Source organism: Amblyomma americanum, chromosome 2 (assembly GCF_052857255.1).
Source record: "Amblyomma americanum isolate KBUSLIRL-KWMA chromosome 2, ASM5285725v1, whole genome shotgun sequence".
NCBI lineage: Eukaryota > Metazoa > Arthropoda > Arachnida > Ixodida > Ixodidae > Amblyomma > Amblyomma americanum.
The window spans coordinates 99,867,193-99,890,315 of NC_135498.1; the positions used below are offsets into that span (position 1 = coordinate 99,867,193).

Here is a 23,123-nt window from a genome sequence, read left to right on the forward strand (position 1 = left end):
CGTCTCAAGTGGTCGCCACTTTTCTGAGCTCCGTGGCGAATCTTCCACTCATCACAGAATAGTCGGCTCCCGTGTGAACTAGGGCAGCAAATTTAAGGCCGTGTATTCACACCTAAAGGTAGGTGGTTCGTTTTCTTTTATTGCAGGTTGCCCTTGGAGTCTAGTTTCAGCTTTGTCGGGTGCTCTGAACATATCGGAGTTTGCTTGTGTTGTCACCAAGCTGGTCCTCGTATGTGGCGTGATCTTAGTGGATGCGGCGGTATCATGTGTTGTGATCGGTGGAATATCTTCGTCGGTTCGTTGGCAAGCTACCTCACGTCCAAAGATTGCTCTCTTTATTTTTTCCTCAGGAGGCTCCGCGTAGTTACGGCTCAATGACGTGAGGCTGACCACGATGTGGAGCGGAAAAGGCTGTACGCCACATACTCCTCTCGACGTAACTGGTGGTCGATTTCCTGCGGTTGTTGGACGCAGCGTGGTCGTGGTGCGTCGATGGCAAACCCATAGAGACTGATACGGCGGTAGGGCAGTGATGAAGAATGGGGCCGGCCTTACCGCATTGAAACCACAGCGAGCGATTGTCGGAAGTCCTCACAAGTCGCATCTCTTGGGGCTTCGGCGTCGATAATAGGCTGAACGGGTGGGGGCTAGAAGGTGACGTTCGGTAACAACTCGTTCATGTCGAACAGGACTTGTGGTGTCCCGTCGGGGCCGAGGACTGCGTACCGAAGCGGCCTATGTCATGGCTTGAGCTTTCATTGGTGGCGTCGATGACGGAGAGCCAAGCGCATGCTGGACTTCTTCATGGACGATTTCCGCAAGGGTCTTTACTTGAGGCTGGTAGGAAGAGGGTAGCAGCCGACACAACTCTTCTAGGACAATGTTGTGGACCCCCACCCGCATGTTGTTCCTCATTTCTGTGCTACCCAATAGATGAGCGGAAGCGACTTCGAGCGTTCGTGGATAATGGCGGGCTCGTGCGTGCGGGAGTTTTTCAATCATAGTCGCTTCGTTGATGAATTCGGCGACAGGGTTAGGCGGATTGCGGATAAGCCGAGCGAAAAGTACTTTTTTAATACCTCGCATCAAAAAGCTCCACTTTCTTTTTCCCTCTGATGTCAGGACTGGTACGACGAAAAAAACACTTCATTTCCTCTACGTAAGCAGTCACTGTCTCATTTGTCTGTTGATTACGGAACTGTAGAAGCGCCTGCGTTCTTTATTTGCCAACTATGCTCTCGAAATTGTTGAGGAACTCTGGCTTGAACGATTCCCACGTAGCAATAGAAGCTCCGTGCTTTTCGTACCAAATCCTGGCTGAGCCTTCCACAGCAAAGCAAACACGTGGCTCACTTTAGTCTGGTCATCCCAACTGTTGAAAACGGCGACACGCTCAAACGGGTCCATTCATTCCTCAGGATCCTTGTCCGGTGAACAGCTTAACATGGGTGGCAGTCGGGGCTGGTGCAAAATAATGCAGGCTGGTGTTGCAGTCATGGCTGACTTCGGCGCTGAGGAGTCTCTCTACTCGCGTGTGGTCTGGTAGTAGTCTGTATTCAAATGAACGCCTCTGCAGATGACGGATGCTTCGCACTTCGTCTTTGGTTGAGACGGTTTCTGTAGCTTTACCGCGATCTGCTTCTTCGAGACGGCTCGGACTGCTTCGGCGGTTCTGAGGGGGGTAGGGTGAACTCCCACAATAGTGGTGAACTCCAACAATCTGGAATGATGTGGGAGCAGCTTGCGCGTGGCGACGATAAGTCGAGATAAGCAGTCGCATCTCGCGTCAGGAACACAATGATATAGCCGCGTGCCTCCGGCTTTGAGCGTAAACAAACAAATCAGGCCAGCAAGCATGAAGAGAAATTTGTAGTACATTCACGAGTAAAAAAGATTTGAACTAGTGACGTCTTACCGAAGTGGCAGATAGCAACGCTCGGCGCTGCAGTTACGAACGATAACAAAAGTGCCAAGTGTGTTCGCAAAGCGCGACGCCCCGTCAGCCGCACAGTGCGATTTTCGCTGCTCCGGCGACCTCTTTATGCTAATCATCTTTGCTCGCGAGTGTAAGCGGTAAGCGCAGAAATGCGGGGAAATACTTTCAGAAAAACGTTTTGCGCACAGAGTTGCTTCACCTGTAACACGCGGCTGAATCAAGCAAAGGGCGGTCGGTGTACGTCCACAGCTTTGTAACGATGCCGGACTCAATATTTGATTTATCCCTGATACACATCTACCTTGAGCCTATCTGAATGTCCGCTGAGCGTCGTTCTAGAATGCGGCACGAAGGGTGCGTGTAGAGTGCTAAAAGTGTTCACTGCAGAGGGAAGTGTATAGCAGCTGCCCGACCAATGCTGCTCTGCCGCTATATTGGTACCGAAAACGGCACAGCGGTGTTTAGAGAAAATTCTGATTGGTTTAACAATAGTGGACAGTGAATTTAGGTTCGCTCATGAAATAAACAGAACGTTTCCTGTGTTTAGGGAATTAGCAGCTACAGGCAAAGCTACTCGTAATTATCCGCTGCCATTTGCAATCATGTTTGTGGCGTACCTTGTGGGACTTCATGCACGGAGTCAGGCACTTAAGCCGAACTGGTAGTGCCTAGAATGTCTAATTTTTGCCATTGCGGACGACGCCGCGAATATGCCAAATTGCTTTATGATTAGTTAGCTGTTATTCACTGGTTACTGTTAGAAAAGCGTGCACACAAATGCGCACAGTTTTTGTCGAAAGTTGAGTTCCGAGTAGCAACTCAATAAAAAGTATCTTGTGTGATGGTATCTTGACGATCAGTTTTAAACAACAAGTTGCTCCCGTCCAGTCGAAGGCTTCGAATGTAATATAAAACTGGCGGTATAGAATCTTTTAACAAATAAATAATTTTTAACACTTTTCGTTTGGTGATTCATTCGCAAGAGATTATAATTATGTACCCTGCAGCAATAAGTCTGCCCTGTTCACTTCTGAACATTCCTAATGTCATTGGGACGTCTCATTTTTAGCGTGTACACATAGCTGTGCTCATTTTTTCCACAGTATCTGATATCAGTCATGTCTCTAGGCATCATTATTACTTTTGTACTACCTCATCTTCCTCCGTGCTTAGATTTGGCGCTGTTGTTAGTTCGATTTAGCTTGACGCACATATAATTTGGAAGGTTAGTTTTTATTGTTTAGTAGTCAACATAATGGTTCCAGAACACCCATTGCATGAGGTGTGACAAATACAGCAAAACTAAGACAGTGCAAAATAACAGTGAATTAGGTTAACCACCTATAACTGCTAGTTAATAAATGCCAAGGTATTAAGTCAACAACTACGATTAGATTAGCAGCTATTCTCTAAACGTGTTTGCAAAAGCACGCCATTCAAAAGCGGAATACCAGTACACTGAGAAAAGGCAGGCACTGTAGTTAGCATGCGGATGTTTTCTACTTTTGGGGGATTTGATTATTCTTATGGACGTATTTTATCAGCTTATTGCAGAACATGATGCATTCTTCAAAATATCAAGCAGGGGCTCCGTTTTAGAAACCTTGTTTCCTTTCCTTTCTTTTGTCCTTGTATAATAGACCAGCCTGGCTTTGATAACGCAGTCCGAGAGCAATACGGTTAGCTATGTATCAACCACAATGTCACAGGCGGCTACAGACGTAAGCATTAAAGGCGACGTGAAATTACGAATTATATGTAGCGGCCGAAAATACTTTATCATAAAAATAATGAACGCGATAAAGAATTAAGTGTGCGAAGAATACTCGCATCCAGTTCTAGGTAATAAAAAAAGTAAAAGGGTAAGAATAGGGCCATACTACGTTATATCTTCCCTGATATATATCGACAACTGACCTAGGCTGATTGAGCATTCTAGTCGTCAACAGAGTGTGAAAAAAAAAAGATTGCTCTAACAGCTTTGTGCACCCAACGAAAAGAAGAGGAAAATGGCTGTGCAGAGGTCCATATGCACGAAGAAATGTGTTAGTTCTCACCGGGAAATGACTCTGGCTAAGTGGGGCCAACGTCACTCTCCCGACCTTAAATGCTTGGCCCGGTCTTGGCTAAAAGAGCTCTGCTCTAGCTTGGCCATTCTTGGCCATAGACGTAAGCTTATTAGGTTTAAAGTATCTAAAGATATTACGTTGCCGCTAAAGCACACAAAGAAGAGTAGAGCAAAAAATACACCCTTGGCGTAAACCCGACAAGAGGGCGCTAAAAAGTGGAGTGCGCTTGGTACTTCTGGCCTATGTCACTGACAACTCCTCACACCGATGACCTCAGGCCTCTGCCGGTCGACACGCCAGTTCACCGAATCAGTCGAAGCAACTGAAGACTTCTCCTGAGCGCGGGCCATTGGAATCTACCTCGATGTCCCTCATTGGTCAGCTATGCAAGGTGCTACTTACTGCACCCTCTAAAACCCACGATAACTAAAATTCAGTTTGAATGCGTTGCCTCGGTTAATAAGTGGAGTGGCGCCGCAAAGTTGAGCAACCTTTTTTCGGACTGAACGATGGCGCTCGCACATGGTATAGGAACCGTGAGGACCTTTTGAGCGAATAGCGTGAGTTCCATCGTCGACTGCTCGAGGCATACACCAGCGCGGATCGTCGATAACGAGCCGAGCGGTCTCTGACGTCCCGGATACAGATGCACGGCTAGACAGTTACGATGTGGTTTATTGCCTGAGAGAAAGTTCACGAATTACCGCTAAAATTGATAGGCAACCTTCAAATGACGAGGAATTTCAAAGGCTGTGCGGTATTCGCAGATGAGCTGAAAGGAAAGCTTTGCGCGAAAAAAACCCTTGAAGACCTTCGTGCCTGCCGACGGGCACAACGTCACATTAGGCACAACCTGGATAAACTCAATCGGCAAAGATGGCGTGACATTTGTTCTACGCTGGATGTGTGCCAACTAGTTACCAAAATTTGGCCAGTCGTTAGAGGTGTGCACACTCCACTTCACTCATTTCAACAGAAAAAACAGACGTTTTGGCTTCCATACGGAAGCCTTCTTCCGTATGGAAGCCGAAACGTCTGTTTTGACAAAAACCATTGGTCGGCGTCTGCCTTTTTTTTCTGTTGAAATGAGTTACTTACTACCCTACCAGACGAGATTTCGTCAGACCTTAGATTACACTCCACTACAACAGCTTCGCCATTTCGCTGCGCTATCTATGCATGAACGAAAATACATAAAATACTGCAGACTACTGTCAGCGGAGTACGGATCTACGGCACTCCGCCGATGGTCATTCGGGCATCCCACAGCGAGCAGAGCCAGGGTTGGACCTGTCTTTCACAACTTAAAGCTATGCACAGCTATCGCGGAATCAAACAGACGCACTTCAATGGGTCACGATGAAGTTACCTGTGACGCCACCGCAAAGCTACTCCACAACTCCCGTCTTCGAGTCCTGAAATAACACACTTCTTTCTAGATGACTGGTGAGGACCGCACGGAATGGAAGCTGGCGAAAATTGCTCCTGTTTTGAAACCTTTGATGCAGCCAACAAGCTACGCATCGTTCCGGCCCATCGTCCTACTGAGCGGCGTAGGTAAGCTTATGGAACGAATGATCTGCAAACGCACCCTTCGCTCCTCGAAAGCCCAAATGAGTATCCCCAAGAAATGAAAGGGTTCTGTCAAAATAGGTCTGTGACTGATAATGTCGTCGCCCTCGTCTCATCACTTGAAAAGTACCTTCATGCTCGGTGCATCCCGACAGCAGTTTTCCCTTGCTATCAAGGCCGCTTTTGAGCCTGCTTTCCACCGTGCAAGTAATCTCTTCTAAAGGCAGCGGGTTTGCTCCAACCAGTTGCACCGCCTCGCACACCATTTGGTCAAGTCGACATGGACCGTCTGTGCCCATTCCCTTTATTCTCGGCCAGCAAAAAATGGATTGTGGTCGAGAATTGCTATTTGAAGCGCGTGGCACATCGCCTGAAATCACGCAGTCCTTCATGCATCGCATTGTTTTACGACACCGCAACCCGTCCGACGTTATCACCAATCGCGGCACGACTTTTACAGCGCAGCTCATGCACGAGGTATTCCAGTTTAGAAATATGAGCCATCGCAAGTCTGCTGACTACCACCCATAGCCAAATGGGCTCACCGGATGACTCCCCCAAGCTATAGCGGACATACTCGCAGTGTACGCAGACCTGCAGCAGATCCTCCCATACGTGTTATTCGCGTATATATGACTGCACATCAAACTGCTCACTTTGCATCATGTGTTTTATGGCCGTGACGTGTAAACAGTGTTGGACGCCACGCTTCCATGCGCTAACGACGACCAGGCGCTCAGGTCGGACGCCGAGGAATTTGCGCAGCATGCCGAGGAAGTCCGCCAACTCGTCCGCCTGAATATCAGGTGGCAACAGGAGATGGATTCACGCCACTACAGCCAACGACGACAACACGTCGAGTACCATACCGACGACCAAGCGTGGTTGTGGACACCTGTCCGCCGCTCTGGCTTGTCGGAGAAGTTCCTAGCCCGCCACCTTGGACCCTACAAAGTGTTGCGCCGCTTGACTGATGTGATTTTATGAAATTCTGCCGGACTGTACTGTGCCGAGTGCACACTGTCGTGTCAGCAGCAGCGCACGTACTCCGTATGAAGCCCTTCTTCACGCAGTAACACAGCGCTTCTGCTTTTTTTTTCTTTCTGCACGGAGCCCTTTTGCTTCCTGTCATTTGGCCCCATCTGTTTGTTCTGTTCTTTCAGTCACCCCAGTTTTGCTCGCAGCGCTCGAATGGTTCTCAGTTGTTTTTTTCTGACAGCACGGAATAATGCCACCTGGGTCCAGGTGGCACCTAAGGGCAAGGAAGTTGAGGATTCACGCGCTCTGGATGCTGGATACAGGCCTGGTCTGGCGATCTCCCCATTGTGTCCGTACTGTGCGGAGCCGGAAACAACAGAGCACTTTCTTCTTTTTTGCCGTCGCTACTCATCGATTAGGATGCGACTATTAGAAGTTCCAATACAGAATCTCACTTTGCGCCTGTCTTCTGCGGTTGTTCTGTCTCTTGGCGCTTCTATGCTTGGCCATACCAATGGGAATGTTTGCTCTGCCGTTCAAAATTATCTCCTTGAATCAAAACGTCTACCATCATGAGCTTTCGTCCTGCCCATCCCTTTATCAGCTTCTGTATATCGGTTTTTACAACCACTTATAGTAATCCCTACCCCTTCTTTGCCTAAATTTTATTTTGTATGACCCCCCCCTAACCTCCTGCAACCACTTCGGCTACGGAAACTGTGCGATCCAAATTTTGGTAGGTCATCCCATGCTTGCCACATGCAACTGGTCATTTAAATAGTCACCGCCTGGTTATGGCCAATCCCCCTTGTGGGTATGTGCCATTGTGTGAGGTCAACAACAACAACATCAACAACAATGCTGGAATGCTCTGTTCATGACGAAGAATTCACCGGTGTTGCGCAACCACGTGCATTTACTTTTTATTAACTGCGTTCAGGTGGACAGTCACCCGATTCTTGGCCGATCCCACAGTGTGGGTATGTGCCACCTTTTGATAGGCTAACAACAAGAACCACAACAGCTACTTGTTATTGAGTACAGGTGAATAGCAACCTGTGCCTCCCGATTCTTGGCCGATCTCCCATGGTGGGTATGTGCCATCTTTTGAAAGGCTAACAATAACAACTTCTGAAAGATGTCTTGCCCTTTTGTTACGTCACATTGTAGGCAGCCGTTAGCTTAGCTACTGCAACAGCTAGCCGCCTCTGTGGCTCAGTGGTTATGGCGCTCGGCTGCTGACCCGAAAGAGGCGGGTTCGATTCCGGCCACGGCGGTTGAATTTCAATGGAGGCGAAATTCTAGAGGCCTATATTGTGTGCGATATCAGTTCGCAAGCTTGTTGAGCCTGTGCCTAAATTTGATGCTTTCGGAAGTTTTCTCTGTCATTAGGCGCAGGACCACAAAAAAAGGCACCCGTCCCGCATGATAGCTAAACATTCGGCTGGCTGAACTTCTATCAAACAGAGCAGTTCATTAAACGCTCCAAATTATGCTTGACACAACCTCGTTGAAGCCATACAGCTTCTGCGTGCATGGCCTAAAACCGAAAGTAGAAACGAAACATTACCGGTAAGCTTTGTACTGTTAGTTGAAAGCCACCGGCACGGGGCTTCATCATTTGATGACGCCAGATGCGATCCTATTTTTTCTCGAACGACTGACTGCAGCCGCATGCTTCTACATTGTTCCAGATTGTTGTAGCTACTTTTGGCGCTGTATCTCGAAGGCTGTTAGTAAGATTTAAATTCAGTGCGGAGGAGAGCGCCAGGAAATATGTTCTTCGACGACCACTGAGCACGTTTTTCGCTATCGCTGCCGCTGAGTTGTGCAGTTTTGATGTGTGTGTGTGAACTCAAGCTCTCCTAATAAAGAGTTCGGTGCCTTCCTGACTACCGGGCTGCCATCGCTCCTGCGTTAAAGTGTGCTCCATGTCATAAATGTTACGTCGCAAACGACGTGTGGTGTCGTTCAATCCTTTTCCTAATCATGTCATCGCCTGGGGAGTGCATCAGCTGCTCCATATCAGAGAAGTGTTGTAGCGGATATGTTAGAAGATTTTCTTCATGAACCTGCCGTGAACGAGGAGAAAGAAAGGTAATGAAGAAAAACAAAGACCCAGTAAAACACCCCCACTGAGTGAGTAAGCATCTCAACTGCGTGGTCATGCAAGCAATGAAAAGAGACGCGCACATGCGAGGCAGAAGTAAACGTAGAACTTCGGCTTATGTTGATGAGAGTGTGAAGCGCCTGAGCCAGCTCTGTTCTTTCATCAGTCCATTCTAAAGCTACGCCCAAAAATTACCACACCTGGCATCCCGGCAGGGAATCAGTTGATAGCCAACCTGAACCGTTTTTATTTTGTGGTTTGTTCCACATGAAATCAGGCAGATGAATGCGCCTCAGAAATGCCAGAGCATCTTGCGGCTGATTTCAACCAATGATATACCAGCTGGAGCGTTGTTTTCAGGGTGATTTACAGTCGTGCCTCGTTAATGTGGAAACCTCGGTTCCCGAGCAAAAGTGTCGGTAAAGCGAGTCGTTCGTAATAACGAATCGTGAATAAAAAGAAAACAAATGTTTTGAAAAATCGTTTTATGGTTACAGACTCCGCAAAGCACAGTGGCGGGTAGTGAAGTGGAAACTGGGCAATTGTAGCAGCTCAGATGCATTATTCCGGTCGCCATTATTTTGAAGATCAAACGGTTTAGGTTGAAGCACGTTTGAAGCGCCTAGTGTCCATGAGACGGATGATAGTGCCTATTGATGCGATGAAGTGCCTCCTACCGCGACTGCTCACATCCTATAAACTCTGCACTCACTCGGCTGACAACTGCTGAATGTCGTATTCAACGGAGCATAGAGATAACCCTTTTTCGCAAACAGTCATCCAATGCGGCAAACGGTAAGGTGCATCGACCTGGCACCTTAACACTGAAAAGCATGAAACCATGCACACAAAGAAAGGCAACTACTACTGCAGTTGCACATTCGCCTGCCTTTTGCTGGTGCTCTGCACTCAAATTAAGAGAGCTGGAACATCTGGCAGAGACACACTGGGGATTTTTTCTCATTGCTTTCTATATTAACGGGACAAAAATACACGAGTCCAAATGAGCTGCGTGCATTTTCACCGTGCCCCATTGTCCGGAGAGAGAGTTTTCATATTATCAAGGCGTAAATACATTGAAAAAGCTTGGCAGCAGGAGACAGCGAAGAACGCACCTCTTGACGCACCTTTCTTGTTGCCACAGATAAAGGCCCCGGAATCTAGCTGATGTACATCTGTGCACGGCTCCACGTGGCTCCGCCCGGAATCGTGATATCAGCCTTCGCTGACGTCACGGCACTGCAACACCACCAGGGGCTCGGCCTACAAGTACGGGACGTTCTCACGGGCAAGGCCACTTGGCAGCAGGAGGCAGCGAAGAACGCACCTCTTAGACGCACCTTTCTTGTTGCCACAGGTTGGAAACTGTTTTTTATTTGTAATTTTTTTGCTGTCTTGCTGGTGCCAATACTGAGTGTTCTGTGTGTTTGTGCGTGAGAGCGTGATAACATGAGCGAGCTACGCGATTTCAAAGAGCAGCTAGAGAGAGAAATGAAAAAATTCAAAAAACAGATTGAGCAGCAGCTGAAAACGGAGCTGAAAGAAGTGAAAGAGAGCCTTGCATTTTTAAACGAACAGTATGAGCAGACGAAAAACTAAAATGAGCTGCTAGAGCAATAAACAAGATTGACTTAATATTCTACTAGAAAAATTTAACTTCGATTTTGAGGTAATAATGCTTACAGAAACTTGGCTTCATTCAGAGTATGATAATATCACTGATGACAGGTACAATACATTTTGTCTGAATCGAACTCAGAAAGGTGGTGGCGGTCTGCTGTTACACGTAAAAAAATGTATAGAGTGTGATGTGCTTGATCAGTTTTCTATTGTTTCCGATGATGTAGAGTGCCTTACTGCCATAAGTCAAAGGTGTCTTATAGCTGTCATGTATCGTCCTCCTAATGGAGTAGTTGACTCTTTTCTTAGTCACCTTGAAGGCATCCTTAATTATGCAAGCAATAACAACCTCAACTTGTTTTTGGGTGGTGATTTCAATATTGACCTGATGACTAAATCCAATACTCAGCAGTTAGCAACCATACTCCTATCACACTCCTGTCACGATGTTATCAAAGACGCTACACGCATAACAACAACGTCGTGTACCTTATTGGACGTCTTTGTCACAAACATACCTGAACACGAAGTTTTTGGTGGCGTTATCACGTCTGCCATAAATGACCACTTGCCTATTTTCCCACTCTCTAAAAAAACGCTAAGGAAACATAGGGACGGAGCCGATATAATTAAAGCATCTCAAGAGAATAATGAAAAAACTTGAACACATTTCGCAGAAACCTTTGTGCAGTAAACTGGGAACCAGAGTACAGCTTCCCGACTGCCGATGGTGCATATGAAGTATTTTTGAGATCGTTCATTGATGCATACTTAAGTTCATTTCCAATGAAAACTCTCAAAAAAAAGATGAAAAGTTCGAAAACCTTGGATCGATAACGATTGTTTGCAACTGATAATAAAAAAAAGAAAGGCTATTTACTAGGTTCTTGAACACTCGCAATCTAAAAAACTCTGAAATTTTTAGAAGGCACAGAAACAAAACAAATGCTAGGCTGTGGAAGGCAAAACAGGTTTATTTATGCAACTACTTTGAAGTTGGTAGTGCCCCAAAATCTGAACATATATGGAAAAAAATTAATATGCTGCTAAATAGAGCTCCTGTGAAGGAAAATAATAATGAAATCATATTCAACAATAAAGTCATTAAGGGAGCTATGCTAGCAGAGGAATTTAATGCCTTTTTTGTAAACTTGGTCACCAGCACACATTCCTCGCAGGCAACAAATGGAATGATTAGAAATCCACAAAGCCTTTACATTGACCCTACAAGCGAGACTGATGTCTGTGCCGTGTACCATTCACTGAAAAACAGCTTTGATTGTGATATTGATAATATCCAAATGAAAACAGTAAAATATGCACTAGACCTCATTTTGTCGCCGCTCACATACTTATACAATATTTCCCTCTACACAAGCACTTTCCCCAGAAAGATGCAAATCGCTAAGGTAGTCGCTAAATTTAAAAAAAGGAGACAAAAATAACTTGTCAAACTATCGACCAATTTTCATCTTGCCAGTTTTCTCGAAAGGGCTGTAAAAACTCATTCACACACGAATTACGAAGTTTTCAACAAAACATAATTTAATTAATCCCACTCAGTTTGGCTTTAGAAAAGGAATGTCCACAGAATACGCTCTTTTGGCTCAAAAAGAAATAATTTTGAAAGCAATCGAAGAAAAACATGTAATTGCAGGTGTCTATATAGACTTCTCGAAGGCATTCGATTGCATAAACCACGTTACTTTGTTAAAAAAACTGGAAGTATATAGAATACGTGGAATTCCTGTCGAACTCATAAAGTCTTACCTTGAAAACAGAATGCAGTGCGTTTCCATGCAGGAAATTTTATCCACTTGCCAACCATTAAAAGCAGGTGTCCCCCAAGGAAGCATACTTGGCCCCCTATTATTTAACTTGTACATAAATGATATTACGAGCATTAATTGCAACGCAGAATACGTAACATATGCAGGCGACACGACAATATTTTTTCGCAGTCATTCCTATCATTCTCTTCAATCCGAAATAAACAACACTCTTGAAAAACTGGCCACCTGGAGCGCAAGAAATTCTTTACAGATTAATGTTAATAAAACAAAGACAATTATTTTCACTGCCGGACAAGGAGCCAGCGCTCCAGAGATGACGTTCACCTTAGGCGACGCAGATATAGAAATCGTAGATTCTGTAAAATGTCTTGGTGTCCACTTTCACAAAAATATGTCCTGGGAGACGCACGTTGACCACGTGACTACACAGATAGCAAAAGCTGCTGGGGTCATAACTAAATATAAATCGTACTTACAGACGGCTGTTAAATTACACATTTACAATTCACTTTTCCTTTCACATGTTAACTACTGTCTCTTAATGTGGGGCAAAACAACAATTGGTAATTTAAATCGCATGCATGTCCTGCAGAAAAGAGCGATCCGCAGCATAGCAAATGTTCATTATCGTGAACACACGCCCGAACTTTTCATTAAATTTGACATTCTTTCCATCCATCATATGTACTCATTCTACCTTGCAAAGCGATATAAGCATGACTCGCATGAAATTCTCCGTACACTTGCAAACTTGGCCCCTCAAACAGTACACTACAATACACGCACTAATCTAATTTGGAAAATTCCCTACTCACGTTTAAAACTTTCTGAACAAATGCCCTGTCATGCCCTACCGACCCTACTAAACCACCTTCATTGTCAAGGAATAAACATAAGCACCATTAACAACAATATACTTAAGTCCTTCTTTGTAACGCGAGAGTGAGCGTGTATGAAATTGTTTCATGTGCTTAGAAATTTTCTTTCCATTGTAAAATTGGTGTGCTACCATGCCTGGCTTGTATATATTTACTTTTATTTGTGGCTCGAGAATGAGTGCATATTATACGTACTGACTGTTGCACTTTCTAATGTATAAAGATGTATATTTCTCAATCTTCCACTGTATATGCCTTGTAAATAGGGGGCTCGAAGCTCGTCAAGTGGAAACTTCCACTTTTTCTTCGAGCCTTCCTCGAGCTCCGTTAATCTTTTTCTGGGGAAGAAATAAATATTGATTGATTGATTGATTGATTGATTGATTGATTGATTGATTGATTGATTGATTGATTGATTGATTGATTGGTCCCAAAAATAACTGTCCATTATTCGAGTCATCCATATTATCAGGGGTCGTATTAACAGGAAACGACTGTGTACCTTTTCCTAGTGTGACCACATGTGTATCATGACCGCGAGGCATTTCTGTGCGGTCTCCGGAAATGAGATGTAAAACTGGGCAGAGGAGCTCGCACTCTAAGTCCTCGAACTGAGAATCAACTCGGCAGCAAGGCTATTACTAAATTATTAAAGGGCAGTGCCCTTTTGGGGTCGGGGCGAGAGTGGTATTTTAGTGACAAACTATGCGATCCAGGCTATAAAACGCCGATGAGCTCAATACATGGGCAATCTCGCCCGTCGTTAACGTCGCAATCGCTGCCAGCTATGTCCGCAACAATTCCCTTTCTTTAGTTCCACGCCAAGTCAGTCAAAACATTGCCGCAGACGGGACAGCATAATCGACAAGGATTCCTCACATGTGCACACGAGACCGGCAGGAGTAACATCGGCGACACGTTAACCAATTTTCTTGAATTTCTGAAACATGAACCAGCCACGTGAGGTGAATTACTATGGCGTTGAGCTGCTGTAGGCCCAAGGGCGCGGGTTTGATCCCATCCGCGGCGGACACATTTAGCTGGAAGGGCAAAGCAAAAGAACCCGTCTACCGAGTTTTCGGCGCAATTTAAACAATCCCAGGCGGCGGAAAATAATCCGGTGGCATTCCCACTGATACGCCTCATCGTTCATTCAGAATGTAGCTGTAACGCATAGAAATTCGTAAATTCATCAGTATATTTAATAATCAAAATCCAATCGACCAACCGACTTTCTTCTTTCACTCATCACTACTCCACGTAATTCTTTTTCCAGCTCAAAAAAAAGAAAAAAATGAGAGAATGCATGGTCTTTTTGTTTCTATTATCTTTGCTTTTCATTACGCCTTGTGATTATACCCTATATTATTATTTATGCTGTTACCTAAATTGGTTTTGGGGGGAAAGGAAATGGCGCAGTATCTGTCTCATATATCGTTGGACACCTGAACCGCGCCGTAAGGGAAGGGATAAAGGAGGGAGTGAAAGAAGAAAGGAAGAGGTGCCGTAGTGGAGGGCTCCGGAATAATTTCGACCACCTGGGGATCTTTAACGTGTACAGACATCGCACAGCACACGGGCGCCTTAGCGTTTTTCCTCCATAAAAACGCAGCCGCCGCGGTCGGGTTCGAACCCGGGAACTCCGGATCAGTAGTCGAGCGCCATAACCACTGAGCCACCGCGGCGGGGCAAATTATGCTGTTACTAATACTCTTTCTCATCCCTGATACCCGTCTTTGCTGGCACACGAGGCTTACCTGAGTGACACGCTCTTCTGCTGAAGTTGGCGGGGTAGTTGACGAAGTTGCAGCCACGCAAAGGGGCACGTTTCTGACTATGACCGTTTTGCAGACTCAGAAACAGGCGCACAAACACGCACTCTACTGAGCTAAACTCTGCAGAAACTCCTCACTCCATTCCCGCAGTGTGTTTTGTCGCTGCCGACTGCGATAAGCTCTGCTGAGCGCGCGTAAGTCGATAGAAGAGAACACGCGCAGCTGTAAAAATATTACGGCACAGACCCAACCGAATGGACGGATATCCCGCCGACACGACCTGCACTGGCGCCGGCTCCTCCTCCACAGCTGCATCCTTCTACTGGTAATTTTTCAAAATAAAATTTAGATGGCTGGGTAACTTCGTTAAATATTTTTCTCATGCCTCCTCGCGACCCGTTGCACATGAGGTCATCTTTACGAAGTTTTTTTTTTTTTGTAGCCACGCATCCGCCGTGTTGATATGGTTTCCAGTTACGGTGCAGCATTTACAAAGCCGCTGCAGCATTTACAAAGCTGCACCGTTGCCATTTTTCTCACTTTGCTGGCAGACGTGCTCACGTAACTTTCGCGTGAATCGGCAACACCTCTCTGACAGCCTTCATTGCAATAATAGAGGTCCCCTTTTTGGTCCTAAATGACAAACTCTGACTAAAATCCGTCAGATGTGAGGGCACCAGTTGACGATCGCCATTTCTCGCTCGTACTTTGGAAAGCAGTGCACAGAATATAAAGGCTGGAAGTGCTCTCCACAAAACAGGCCGCAAAACGCGGTCGGTCGGCAGGGCCCGTGCTGCAGCTGCCGGCAGCACGCCAGCCAGGCAGCTCGTTTTAAGCGCTACTAGAGCTGGGTAGGCGAGACAGGTCCGCTGCACAACAACAGCCGCGGGGATGGGACGAGGTTCAAATAATGCTACTAGTTCAAAAACCATGAAACGGCGGGTCAGAACGCGCTCTTCAAATTGAACGGAGAATTTTCTTGTTGCTTGTGCCCATTGTTCTGGCTGGAATAAAATGCAATGCAATGCAAGTGTGCCGCTCGCGAGTTTACACGTAACGACATGGCAGGAGCTTAGCGCAGTCTTGTGTTCTTTTCTTGCTCGGAAAGAGAGGATCCTGTTGTTTTACGGGGCTAGAGAGTAATAGCTTCAAGCAAAAAAAAAACCGCGATAACGAAGTCTTCAAGGCGCCTATCATGTCAACGCAATACTCTCCACTCGTTCTCCCTGCTTTTTGCCTTATCAGCCTGCCCTTGTAGGAATTTTATAGCCACACTGCCTCCTTGATGTACAAGACATCGCTCTTTCGGGAGTGTTTCCCCCCTTGAAGGCATTTTCTAGCGGCTTCTGACGTATTTGTGCAAGCGAAGCTCGCGGTAAAAATGTATGTGGCTGTGAGTGCGCATCATTACTTATACTCTTAGGCATAACTACATTCAAGGCGGAAAGCTGGGCTAGTTGGTGTTTCATCATGAATTAAAAGTTGGTGTTTCATCATGAATTAAAAGTTGGTGTTTCATCATGAATTAGCGCTCGTCCTGTCTACTTCTTTGTCTGTGTCTCTGTTATATGCGCTAGTCTCTTAATTCATGATAACTACATTCCTTTTTGACAAATACTCTTCTGTCCTCAAAAGCACGTGCGCTCATTAAGCTACAACACACTGCTCTCTTTAAAGCGCTGCTCTTAAAGCCGCACCGTCGCCGTCGGAGTAATCTAACTTTGACACAATTGGGATTCGCACCTGCGGAGCCGCGAACAGATCAGCTTCCTGGCTGCTGCACGAGGGCACTAGGCTAACGCCGCAGCTGATCACGCCTCGTGTCAAACTGCTTCACACTCTCGCGCTGTGCATTGCACATCGCTTTCTTCTACTAATATAGTACCGCAGCGGTGACCAAGTGGTTGAGCATCCGCCTCGCATGGGGGAGGTGCGAGGTTCGATCCCCAGTGCGGCCTGGTGCCCACCGGTGATACAATGGGTACAAGCGTTCCCCTGGTCTGGTGCTCGGCTTATCTAGGGTGAAATGCTTGGGAAATGGGTCTTTGACCCCACCTTGAGAAAAAGAAAATACCTTGTGTGATGGCGCTTTTTGGCCATAGATGCCCTTGCGCCATAAGAAAATCATCATCTTCATCATCAACTTCATCATGATCATCATCTTCATCATCTTCATCTTCATCATCATCATCTTCATCTTCATCATATTCATCATCATCATCATCTTCTTCTTCATCTTCTTCTTCTTCTTCTTCTTCTTCTTCTACTAATACTGCTATCGAACTAAAAAGCACATTCTAAGCCGCCGCGGTGGCTGAGTGGTTATGGCACTCGGCTGCTGGCCCGAAAGACGCGGGTTCGATCCCGGCCGCGGCGGTCGAATTTCGATGGAGGCTAAGTCTAGAGGCCCGTGTACTGTGCGATGTCAGTGCACGTTAAAGAACCCCAGGTGGTTGAAATTCCCGGAGCCCTTCACTACGGTGTCTCTCATAGCCTGAGTCGCTTTTGGGACGTTCAACCCCATAAACCATAAACCTAAACCTAAAAAGCACATTCTCGCGCACGGTGCACTGCACATCGTCGTCTTCATAAAAAAAACACTACTATCAAAGTAATATCGCCGCGCAGGCGTGCCGACGACAGGGCAAGACAAAACAATGGGCCTACATGCAGAGCCCGAGACACGCACAGAGCCGTGCTCAAATTTCGCATCAGGGATTATCGTAAGCGTCCTTAGAATTTTTTTTTTTTGGCGTACATCTTTGCATGTATTTTGACAAGGTGCACAAAATAGCGCATAGCAAACATGAACCGAAGTTTACAATACCGAATTTTGTCAGAAAGCTTTCATGCAATACTAATCATCCATCGAACTGCGGTGACTCCTACATTTATTTGAATGTTTCCAATTCTCGTTCACACTTAAGGCGCACTCAAGAGTAAATGAAAATTTCTCATCTGATCAGTTTCATTGATTATCTGGCGCCCTAAAAATGTTTCGAAGTAACAAGCAAGGACCATACGAAAAAAAAAGTCTCCAAAATGTCACCTGGAATTGCACTGTACCTATGAGTGTCAACTCAGCTACCGCACAATGTGTGATTGACCTTTTAGTTATTGATCGAATATTTTCTTTAGTGTTATTTGGCAATGTAGTACAAGGCGCACAAAACAACTTAAAAAATAAAAGCAAAGCGACGCAAAGCTGGAACAGTGACGCCAGTGTACGCGCGCATAGGCAAATAAAAGAACTCCTTACGACGTTGCCGCTAAGAAATAGCTTGAAACAGGCGCATAGCGCACCCAGCGGTGTTAAAGAAAATAGCACTGCTGTTTTAAATTTAACAAGTGAAATTGTAGTCCAGGTTTCTTCGTTATTTTTAGCCGCTGCCCTGTTATAGCTCTCTGCCATACCTTAGTCGCATCCGTTGGAAGCCAATGGGCTTACCTGAAGCTGTGTAGGCTGAAGACATCATAAAAAGAGACTAATGTTCCCCCGATGTTCGATGCGGGAGGCTTCAACTAGGCGACCGAATATGCGTTCGCCAGCCTAATATATCGTTCACCAGACTAATATATCATTGTCATCATCATCATCATCATGGATATTTAAGGTGCAAGGGCAACTGCGGCCAAAGAGCGCCATGGCAAGAGGTGTCTTCGATTACTCAAAGTGGGATCGAAGACCCATTTCCCAAGCATGTCATCCTAAAGAAACCGAGCACAAGGCAGCACAGGTGGGTGCCCGGCGCGGCACTGTGGATCGAACCCCACACCTCCCGTATATGAGGCGGATGCCCAACCACGTGGTCACCGCTGCGGTCCATTCCAGGCTTGCCAACGCGCGCTTCTTTCTTCCGCGGCACACATGAACATTAGCTCCTGAAAACGGGCGTTTGGAGGAATAATACCGCAGTGGACAGGGCGAGACTTATTCAACTCTATCTTTACCGCGAAAGAAATGACAGATTTTGAGTGTTTTAAAATAAAAATTATTTCAAGAAATGCTAAATGCACCGCGTATTTTAATACATCCAGCTGTAGCTCATTGATTACACTTGCGTGTGGTTATTGATTATCAAAGTTGTCACTCGTGCGCACGCTAATACACTGTGCACAGAGATAGACGAAGAGTAAGGTGTGTCTATAACAATACTATCTTAAAAGCTACATCTTAACTTAACTTAGCTTTTCTTAACTTTCCTACCTTGTGGGCGGCACGCCGTCAAGCCGAGCTGGCTGCTACGAGAGACCCTACTTCGTCGCCGGCACGTATGTGATTGCACTATCTTACAGCTAAGGCACGCAAATATGAACGCGACCTCTCTCGGTGGCAGTGGCATGCGTGGTGCGATCAATTTTCAGGAAAATTCTCGAATGCCTCTCTCTGGCGGACATTCCGTACAATGGAACGCGGTCGCCGTTCGACTGACGCAGCGGCAACCGCGCTTCGTGGCTAACTTGTCGCCAGATGATTTCGCCATAGAAGCAGCGCGAAAGTTTTTCCCAAAATACGATGCTGTGCCTTCTTCATCCGCTAGTTTAAATATGGCAGGCATCCCAGCGCATGTATATCAAATGCCGTCTGGTGTCGACGTAGATGGAATTGCGTGTCCATTCTCTATGCCTGAGTTGCTGGCTGCAATAGATGATGCGAAACGGAAAACAGCGCCCGGCCCGGACAATATTCAGTACGAGGTGTACAAGAACCTGAGTAGTGCTGCACTCCCTCAACTACTTGACACCATAAACAAAGTATGGTTGGATGGCGTAGTGCCAGAGAGCTGGAAATCCGCTGTCGTGATTCCTATCCCGGAACCAGGAAAGCCTCCTACGGACCTTGCCAACTTGCAACCTATCTCATTAACTCCTACGCTCTGCAAGCTGGCGGAGAAAATGCTAGCCACACGATTGTCATGGTGGCAAGAGCAGCACGGTTTTTTTTCATCCAACACAAATCGGCTTTCGTCCATATATTGGTACAGAGGACGGGTTGGCTGTCTTAGCATCTGCAGTTTTGTCATCTACCCGCAGCCGCAATGTGCGTACTGTTTTAGCAATGGACGTTGAAAAGGAATATGACAACATCAGTCATGAAGCCTTTCTGAACTCCATTGACATGCTTCATCTCCCTCTGAGAGTGCGTAGATTTGTGCAATCATTTTTGGAAGGTATAAAATTTGCAATACGCTTCAGCGGCGAAGCGGTCGGATCATTTGTTCATCTCTGCAGCGGCGTGCCCCAGGGATCCATATTGTCGCCGACGTTATTTATTATTGATTTCATCCCGCTGGCTTGGTGCTTACATGACATCCATCACATAAAATGTCTTCAGTGCGCTGACGACATCACGGTGTGGAGTACTCATCAAGATCGCCGAACTCAGGAGGCTGCCCTTCAATCTGCCTTGGATGTTACCAGTAATTACGCATCATCCATCGGACTTCAGCTATCCATGCATAAAACGACATACACGTCAGTCGCCAACCGCTGGGGACGCCGTAAACTTGCTGCAAGTCAAATCCGTATTTGTCTATCAGGCACCCCACTACAGGAAAGTCCCAGTGTAAAAACCTTTGGCTTAATGATTCACCAATCAGGATGAGCGACTGCATGGCTTTCTCGGGCAAAAAGGCAAGCTATTCAGATTTTGGGTTTGATTAGAAGAATAGCCCCTAAAACTGGTGGCGCAGGCTCGTTCGTTGCACGGCAATTGGTGAGGACAGTTCTTCAGCCACGTATTGTTTATCAAGCCCAGTTTCAACATCTTACAAGAGCCCAATGGAATCGTCTTGAAGCCGTGAACCGAGAGGCTATGAGGACTATTACGTGTTTTCTACGCATCACACCGCTCATAGCTTTACAAGAGAATGCGCAGCTCAATACTATTGATGAGCTGGTGCAGCAGCGCCGTGAAGCGCGTAGCCTTAAGGCCAGTCTATCGCACTCCACGCATGCACTGGGGACTTATGCAACGTCACACTCCATTCTTCAGCCGCCACCGCTAGTTCTTCCCCTATGGAAGTTTGTACAGCTCAGCGACAACAAGCCAACAGATAATCGCCGGCCAACATCTGCTCATTCGGCATCGTTGCTTCGCCAGAAATTTGAGGAACAAGATGCTTGCCTGCCTGAAGGATCCATTGTTGTCTACGTAGACGCAAGCATACAAGACTGCAAAGCAACAACAGCTATCTACTGTCCGTGCAGACCTGCCCTGAATCAAACCTCCTGGTTTCAGCTTACTGAACCCCCTTCGTCCTTTTGTGCGGAGCTCGTTGAAGTTCCAAGAAGCACTCTGCTCTGTGGCCGACATAACTATGCTCCCTGCGGCCCGCGTTCTCATCCGCACTGACGTTCTTCAAGTTTTCCGGTTGCTAAGACGTGTTAGCCGCTGTCCCACGAAATGTCACGACATCCACCGGCTCGCGACACGCATCCCGCAGCCAGTACGTATTGAGTGGGTCCCACGGGATCTGCTGACCTACCAAAGCCAGGCAGATTTAGCGACCCACGTTGCAAATACAAACTCATCACCGCCTCGGCTCCTTCATTTGGACAATTTTACCCTTCTTTCATCAAGGAAGGAACTCCTCCGGCGCCTCACACACGCTATCATCTCTCCGTGTGCGGTAACCCTTCCCCGCGGTCTTACCCGTGCAGAGGAGGTTGCGCTTAGGAGGATCCGGGTCGGGGTTGCCCTCACACCAGCCATCACTCGGAAGTGGCCTCAGTACCGAGAATTGTTTCCTCGGCCAGGGCGTCCGATATGTAAATACGAGGACATTGAGGCCGACATTCATCACTTACTGTGGGACTGCCCAGCTCTCAAGCCTACAAGGATCCGGCACCTGATGGTAGCAGGTCTTTCACCAAGCAACCCTGCTTCATACATTGCCTGGACGCAGGGACCGTACCATCGTTCTCTACTGGACTTCATCAAATCAGCTAACCTTTTTTCATTCATTTAATCTCTACTACATTTAATCTTTACTACATAAATTTTGCTTTATAAAAAAGCTACATATGGCGTAAAACAATGGAGCAAACAAAAGCACTCAGGTTTTCACTAACGGCATAACTGGAAAAAACGCAAGAATTCTTGCATGTGAAAATCAACAGAAATTGGAACAAAAAAAGGGTGTAAAGAGGTGAACACACTTGTCTTGAGTGCTCGAGTGCTACTCAGCAGAGTAAAATAAGCGATATTTTAAAGCAGAAACTGAGTTTCACAGATAAAATTTTAAAATCGCATTGGTAACACCAACGGGAACTTAAAACGATAGCGTGCGGTGCAGTCACTCTAGCTCGTTATTATGATGATGACGGCTTGTGACTGCTCTCTTTGCGGAAGTCTGACAGCGCCCACGGCCCAAGCTTGTGTCCCAGACTGAATGCCGACCACGTACCTATGCTACGTACCACGTACCTGTGCTACAAGGGCAGGTTCGAAGGACATCTGAGTCGAATGGCATTCGAGACTCGGAATGACACTCGGACTCGACGGACTTCCGCGGCGCTACACGACACTTTCAAAACGCTTTTAAAATTTCCTCAGCTCGTTTTCAGTGTACGATGGCGACGGTGGCGGTGGTCACACTAGTGCGACAACGACACTGTCACGGTCAACAGCAGCATAGATTATCGTAGTGGGACAAGTTTTTGAGGCCAACGACACCGACGAATCCGAACGGCGGACGGTCAGCCTTCATGTCCTCGGCAGGCCGGCGGCTGAGCGAAAACACGCTGATGAGGCGGCGGTGTTAATATATTCGCCCTTCTACCTTATCTATATTATTAACAAGCGAAACTAACGGGTATATTTCACATGTGGACACTCGAACGCTCACCAGCTATAAGCGCTTGCCAAATTAATTTTAATAGATGGCGACTCCCTTCCCTTCCACGGCGACTAGGCCTAGTGAGTCCGCAGGGTTACGTCTGTGAATTCGGCGGTTGTGAAGAGCGAACTCACAAGTTTTAGCGAATGCAAATGATCAAGGAGTGTAGTTTTGACAACAGTGACCAGAAATCAACTATTGCTCACATCGCAGTTCGCGCATACAATGAGCGGAAAGCGTCGGTGTGACCCAGACCGCCGAGTACTGTTTTACAGTCAGCAGCAGTCGTCGCCGTTGCTGTTTTGGGGAAAGCAAGTTAAGCAGTTTCAATTACCGCGAATGGTCACTAATCATACTTCTGAATAAAGCAGTTTAAAATAAACTACTTATCGTGTCGCAGGAAGTCGAGACAATTAGCGACAAGAGACGGTCGTAGGCGATGTCAGCAGCCCGGCTGTCAAGTGTTTCTCAGGCGAGCGATCGTATCGGCGCTTCCTCCCACACATTGTCGCACTGCGTTAACAAGCACAGGTGAAACCAGTACAAAAAAG

General features: G+C 46.5%; 1 protein-coding gene across 6 annotated transcripts in view; it reads right to left on the reverse strand.

Annotated features, from left to right (window-relative positions):
- LOC144121665 (monocarboxylate transporter 12-B-like) overlaps nucleotides 1–14,992 on the reverse strand; it is a 33,686-nt gene extending 18,694 nt beyond the window's left edge. For 3 of the 6 annotated variants that reach the window (XM_077654999.1, XM_077654998.1, XM_077654994.1), the window contains exon 1: nucleotides 14,714–14,992. The gene's annotated coding sequence lies outside the window, so the exon portion shown is untranslated. Of the gene's footprint in view, nucleotides 1–9,780; nucleotides 9,948–14,713 lie in introns of those variants that run through there. The other 3 variants (XM_077654997.1, XM_077654996.1, XM_077654995.1) reach the window with 3 other exon arrangements.
- Nucleotides 14,993–23,123: the final 8,131 nt, after the last annotated feature.